General features: G+C 36.4%; 1 pseudogene; it reads left to right on the top strand.

The window, feature by feature from the left end:
• Positions 1-3,836, top strand: LOC149018514 (uncharacterized; annotated as a pseudogene).
• Positions 3,837-7,559: the final 3,723 nt, after the last annotated feature.

The raw sequence follows: 7,559 nt of genomic DNA, 5'->3' as shown, positions 1-7,559 counted from the left end.
ATGGACTTCCATTACATTCAAACATCGGCTGGCTCTGCAACTGGGGGTTTTGAGACATCAAAGATGCTGTTGGATGAGAAATTAGTAGCTAAGATGGCTGATATTGGAATATCAAGGACTGCTCCTTTATATAATGATGCAGATTTTACTACTGCTAGGGGAACACTTAGATACATTGATCCAAAATATTTGCAGAGCAAGCAATTGACTTTAAAGACTGATGTTTACCCCTTTGGCATAGTACTGTTTGAGGTTGTTTGTGGGCCACCAGTTATTTTTTATTTTCTATCAATCTGCACGAAGTTAGAAGATCAGTTTATAGAGGGCTTGGAGGTATATGCGAGAAAAGATGGCTCTGTTCGTCCATGCCAAATACTGAAAGTTTGGGATGAGGATCTCGAAAAAGTTCAGTTTGAAGTAGGATGGCTTGATGACGATAAGAACGTAACCAGTAATTCAGTAGTAAATGCAGATGATCTGATAAAGAAGAAGCTGCCTTTCACTAGAGAAGTTCTCAAGTCATTTATTAGAGAATCCACTTCAAGAAGTTTTCCCTGGGTTGTTCATGATAAACTGGCAAAAAAGCATGGAGTTTCCATGGAACCACCAGAAGAGCTGAGGGACAAACTCTCCAGAAGCAATAAATCCAGGAAAACTGCCTCAGTAATTTCTTGGACATGTTTCGCTCTCTAAATTCTCTTGCTGAATTTATAATTTCAGTACTGTTCTGATTTATTTTGTTCATTATACTCGGGATATAAAAAACTCAGGGACTGGCAAAAGGAAGAAACTGGAAACTGAAAATTCTGAAGGCTTAGTCAATGGAAAAAAGGCAAGGAAAGGTATCTGTCTAGTCAACTTGTCCTTGTGTAGTATTAAACTTTTGGTTGCTGTTTGCAGGTGCTTGTTCTGCTGTTGCCTGCTAATTTGACAAAAATGGTGACATCTTTTTGATAGTTTTTTATGAAAATTTTGTTAGTGAAGCAAGTATGACCAATCATATTGAAAAATAGAGAAGATGATCCGTTTCTCTTTTTCTTCCCCTTAGAATTGATACATTCATATGTACCTGAAAAATAACCTCACATTTGTTTGGTTGCAGAACAACTTTTTTTTTTTTGGGGTAATATTGAAGAGTTAGCTGGGCTCAGTGATTGATTTGTTATCTGACTATGCTTTCATTTTGACATCTCAACGTGCAGAAATCGAAACCCTTAACAAGGAATCAATTAGATACCCTATTGATGATCTTTTGGTTCAATCTGGAGCTGATGATCCAGTTTTGACTGATCGCCCTTCTCCATCTAGGAACTTTGGTGTTCCAATGGCTTGTGTTGGGGATCTTCTAATGGTTTGGGACTTCTGCTCTTCATTTGCAAGGTTGTTGAATTTGTGGCCTTTCTCCCTTGAAGATTTAAAAAATACAATTTGTCACAAGGATAACAATCTTACTCTCATGGTGGAATCACATATGCACTTCTTCGTTTTCTAATAAAAGATGATAGTGGCTATTTCATGGTTATACAGAAAAAAAAGGCGGAAATCAAAGGTAGAAAAATTCTGTTATGAATTTCTGGTTATTCAAATATACATGCATAATCTTGTTATATAATTCTTTGATTTATAGTAGAGATTATCTGATACTGATTATATTTGTGCTTGTCTTATGCTTCTTGTTTCAGATTACACTAACAAATTGGATGGACTATCTGTGTGACTATCTTGAGATGGAGGGTATATCAGAATTATCCACTCATATAGGAACAATAAAACGGGGCCATTATGGCCTTTTAGATCCTCATTTAAGCTAAATTGTTTATCTTGCTAGAGCTGGCTGACCAAACCATTGCAACTAATGCTATTAGGGAGCAGTTAGATAAGTATATTGAACAACATCAGGCACTTGCTGCCGCAAAGAGGGGAGATGCACTGGAGGAAGGTAGAAAGAGGAGATAAGAGAAGGGACTTCTGAAAGCAGATCCTGACAGCAAAGTACTAGAGGGTGATCTCCTGGAGAATGGCAGACATGACTTGAACATATCTGAAAATGGTGATGGCAATGGAACAATTAGAGACTTGCCTAAAAAAGGTGGGAAGCTGCGGAATCATGCATCCGAAAATAGGTATAAGTTCCTTTCTATTTGCCAAGACCAGGGGCGGACCCAGGATTGAATATTGGGGGGGGGGGCCGAAGAACGAAAGTCTAGATTGGGAAAGAACAAATGCTTTTTCGCCACATATTGTATGGGCCCTTATAAGACCCATTGGGGCTTCCACCTATGAATTATTTTATTGTATTAAAGAATATGCCTACATATTTTGTGGGGCCCACACATATTTGATAAAAATAGGTAAATTATTGATAATGTTTTTTTTTTCAACAAGATATAGGTAAATTAAAGTAGCAGTACAAAAAAAAAAAAAAAAAAAACTTTCAACCCTAAAAAGTCAAATGCAAACTATTTTTTTTTTAGGTAAAAGATACAATATATATAATCAAATAGCAAAAATAACAAAAGAAATAAAGAAACAAAAATACAAAATCTAATAAAGAAAAACAAAAAAAATTAAAAAAATATAAACAATATATAAATTGAGAAAGAGAAAGAATACCTAATTGTGAAGAAGATTTTTTTCCCCAAATTTTCCTTAACCCACGCTTATAGAAAGTTGAAGAAGAATAAATATGAAAAAATAAACGGAAGAGAATAAATAGAAAGAAAAGAGAAGAGATGAGAGAAATGAGAGAATAAATAGGGATTGAGGAGTTAGTTTCTAATTAGGAATGGCATTTTGAATTTCTAGTAAGATTTTTTTTTTCAAAAAATTTCTTTAACCCACGATTATAGGAAGAGAAGAGAATAAATAGGAAAAAAAGATGTGAGAGAGAAGAGAGGGGAGAATAAATAGGGATTGAGGAGTTAGTTTTTAACTAGGGATGACAATTATACCCATTATTTTACCTTTCAAAATTATTCTCAAAAATTGAGGGGGGCCAAATAGTGACATTTCACATGTGAAAAGAGAAAAACACTGAAAAAATGAAGAAAATTAATACAAAAAGTGAAATAAAAAGGGAATTATTAAAAATATTTAAAAATCCGGGGGGCCATGGCCCCCTCGGCCCCTTAGTGGGTCCGCCCCTGGCCAAGACTACAGTGAAATAAAACAAGTAAATAGCAAGTGCATCACAATCCATGTTCCAAAGCAATTTGGTTGCTTTAACTTGGGGGAGTGGGTTTGGGATACTACTAGCCTCATACTGACTTGCTCTTTTCAATTTTTGTTTAAATTTCTCTTTTTATTTATAATTAGAAGTGTTTGTTTTTTCAAGCTGAGGTCATAACCTGTTTCTGTAGTTAAGTACAGTATGATCATTTTCAACATTAGGTTGACAATACTTTCTGCTTTCATTTCACCCTAACACAACCTTGTATAAGAAAATCATATTTTGGTTTTCATAACTAAATTTTCTGCAACATTTTGAAGGTTAAATCACACGCAAGTTCAGTTCTTTTATATCTTTCTTTGTTCCTAATTTGTGTTTATGACTCTTTTGTTGCAGTTTGACCTTACGAGTAATGGTGATGGAGGAGGGCTGTCTAGCTCCTGGAGGAGAGACACAGCAACATCAGTTTGGTTGGAAAAATAGAGGGGGCAGTAGCACTAATCGTGTTAGTGGTGGCTGGGCAGCTTCAACTGCAGTTGTTGGATCACCCCAACTGTTCATAACCCCTGCAGCATCATCAGGGTTCCCATCATCGTCCATAATAAACTCTCAGAGCTGGCTGCAGAAGAATGACTTCCATTCTCTCATGAAAGAACTGTCTTATTAGTTCAACTGCTTAGAGGGGAGAGATTATTGAACTATTATCAAGAAATGTATTCCAGTTTGTTGGCATTGGAAACATTTTGGATTGTTGGTATATGTATAATGGAAAGTGGCGCGTTTACATTTGTAAAATTGAATTTGGATTGATGGAATTGGATCTTCATTTGTAAAATTGAATTTGCCTTTTTGGAACAAATTTTTTTTTTTTAATTAAAAAAAACTTATCCCGGCGTTTATTAAAAACACCATTAATAAGGTTAAAAACCAAGCCTACGGTGGCGTTTAGAAAACGCTGCAATAAATAACTTGTAACGGCGTTTTTAGAAACCGCCGGCAAAATCGCAGCATAAATAACTTTTAACATTGTTTTTAAAAAACGCCGATAAAATAGCCTACAGCGGCGTTTCCTAAACGCCACAATAAATAACTTTTAACAGCGTTTTAAAAAACGCCGGCAAAAATAGCCTATATGGCGTTTAGGAAACACCACAATAAATCACTTCTAACGTCGTTTTTGAAAAATGCCGGCAAATGTGTCGTCGTAAGACACCATTACTGTCGTTTACATTTAGTGCCGTGGTAACAATACGGCACTGCTTTTGCCGGCGTTTTTTGCAGCATTTTTGAAATGCCAGGAAAGATTTATAGCGGCACTTTTAGACTTACGACGGCATTTTGAAAACGCCATCGTAAGCCCTTTTTCTCGTAGTGATGATAAGGCATTATCTAGCATGGTTTAAGGATCAATCATAGCAAAAGGAATGAAAACATAACGAATCCTATATTAGGTATTCACCAAAATCATACCACAAGATTCACGGAAGAGCTAGAGTGGATGGGGATTCACTCTAGAGTAAAGAGCATAGAATATAAATGTCTGAGATCATAATAGATCATGGTCTCACATGGTATGAAGATCAAACCAAACTAGAGTATGAAAATCTAATGGATCTTATACTAGGTCTTCTCTGAAATCTTACCGTGAAGTTCATGGAAGAGCTAGAGTGAATGGAGATTCACTTCAGTAATTCTCTTAAAGTCCTAAGAGATTCATAAAAGAGAGTGCAAGTGATCCAAAATAACCTTAGAAATGTGAGAAATCAAATGAACAACAATTAGGGATCAACCGCAGAACAAAGAGGGTAAAACATGCACTCAGAATAGGGGGTGATTGATTGAGCCTCCTTGGGCTGGTCAATCGCCCACCTTTGGGTTGTGACTAAGTTGGTTGATTTCAACTCCATTTTGAAATCAACTCGAAATGAGGCTTTGGGGTCTTGGATATAATAGCATTAGGGTCCCCAAAACACATTTCAAACATCCCAATTGATTCACAAACGAAAACCCCCAATTTGGGCTCTTCGTGTCTGCCCGTGAGCGTCTTAGAGAGGTTCGAATCGGTTTCAAATGCAAAGGGTAGCACAAAACAATTTTCATTGGGGTTAGAAAACACTAATGAAGGTAAGAAGAAGCATTCAATACTACCTAACATCAACAACCACCACAACATTGCAAAAATCCCAACATAAATACTTCAGAAGAGAGGTTGCAAAGAGGATTTTAGAGTCCCTTTACCTTATCGCGCAATTCCCTTCGTATCTCTTGCTTTAGCATTGCCAAAAAAGTGGTGAATCTTTAAAATCCCAACTTCTTCCTCTCTCTCACGTTCTTAGCTTCCATCTAGCATAAACAATGTGTTTATGAGGTTGGAGAATTAAAAAATAGGGTTTTAAACCTAAAATCCCGAATATGCCCCGAAACTGGGTAGGGGAGGTCTATCCAAGCGGTCAACTGCCTCCAATCAACCAGCCCTATTTCTCCTTTGTGTGAAGGCCGATTTCGACAGATTTCGGAGGGTAGAAAGGTATTTTCAAGGCTTGATCAATGGTATAGTTTACCTCGAAATTTGAGTTCTCTAGCATCGATTTCTGGGCATACCAAAACCTCATTTTTATGCCTTCTGGAGTAATTTTCTCTCTCCTCTTGAATTTCATAAGAGTGATCGGGTTTTCATCGTGGTCATCCACCTCCATAGGTTTGATTTCCAAACACTCGGGCCCAACTCGTGTGGTTCAGAGTTGTCAGCCATTTGCATTCTAGGTTCACGGTCCTAAAACCAATGGATTAATAGTTAGGATTCTAGGGGATTTCACACTTTGTGTAAGTATTGCCTAGTCAAGATTTGGCCATTCTAATGACTATTCTAGCAAAGAATCTTTATGAATCACTAGGAGGCTGGTTTAGGGCAGCCTTCCTCCCCCTTTCAGACACATACAAGAGAACCCCAATTACTAGTGGAGCTAGATCTGTTAGAAATTGATGTATGCCTTGGAGGTATTGCTCTTCCTGCTTGGGCCTTCAACTTCATTTGAGTTGGGTGCCAAGTTATGAGATTTTGAAGTGGGTTTGGCTCAGCATCCTCCAATTTGAGGTTTTTGATTGGTTTGACAATTGTAGGACAGAAGAGTCCTTCCTTTTCTATCCAAGGATCTACTATTCTATTTGGGATTGAGGCAGTTCCTCAATAATTACTGAAGACATTGGGCTTCAGGGTACCTTCTCATAAGTATGATAATTTTCTATTTTTTATCCAAAAAGGAGGAATGGTCAATAGATTTTGTGCCTTCGGTCTAAAAGGAAGTCCCTGGGGAAAATTTCTATTGATATGGAGGGGTATGAGGGAATGATTTCAGTTGATTTGACAAACTTTGGTGGGTTAGACTTGGGCCAAAAGATGGGCTATCAACCCAATTTGACTTTGGATATTTAGCTGATGACAAGATTCATCTTGGTCAATCGCCACACAAGGCTAGGCTACTGCTAGATTGGGTCCTCAATGGATTGAGAAATCTTTGATTTGAATCACATGTGGTTTAACTCATCAATTTTCTAAGCCTTCTTTTTGAAATATCACATTAGACCTAAATGTGTATATCATTTGATCAAAGAACTGAGTTGCAACTCATTTTGTCGATTGCAAATGTTCATTCTCTTCTTCAAAGCCACTCACTCATCTTAACCGTCAAAACAGTTTTTGTTATTACTACTATGTCCCAATTCTAGCAGCTTGAGAAGGTCATGAAAATGAGGTGAAGAAAAAGAATTGGAATTCATATAAATCCTTAAAAAAATCATCTTGTGCCAACAACCATGATGATTTTTCAGTACTAAAATTTTGTGCAGATACAACTACTTAAAAGAATATATTCAATAATTTCCACTGGGTAATAAAGATATAACAGTTTAACAGTAAATCAGAATACGATGTTATTTTTGTTTGTATGATTTTAATTATACTCTTCTTCAATGCATTGTGAAATTTCTTCAACTTTATTCCTGGACACGCAGCATATTATGCATGATAATGGCATCCGAGCTAGTACATTAATCACATTAAATATTTATGCATTGAATTGTTTCTATATTTGTTCGTTATTTTTCGATGTCCATTCTATCACTGATATTGGCTTGTCAGATACAGCAATATGAAAAGAGAGATGCGTTCATTGGAAATTAATTTATGAAAATTAAGTTTCACCGAAGTTATAAAAAAATAAAAAAAAATTATGAAAACTAAGTGCTCTACACATCCCGATTGATTAGATAAATCAATTGGAATCCACTTTCCAAACTCACACAAAATATAGTTGCAGTTTGTGTAAGCTTTTTGAATTTCTATTTATTGGAGTCAACACATGGAAATGATACTTTAAACCCACAAACTTCA

This window comes from Hakea prostrata, chromosome 4, assembly GCF_041222555.1.
Source record: "Hakea prostrata isolate BN-2017 chromosome 4, UWA_Hpros_2, whole genome shotgun sequence".
NCBI classification, from domain to species: Eukaryota; Viridiplantae; Streptophyta; class Magnoliopsida; order Proteales; family Proteaceae; genus Hakea; species Hakea prostrata.
The sequence above is the reverse complement of the archived record's forward strand: the minus strand, read 5'-3'. Positions and strand labels throughout refer to the sequence as shown.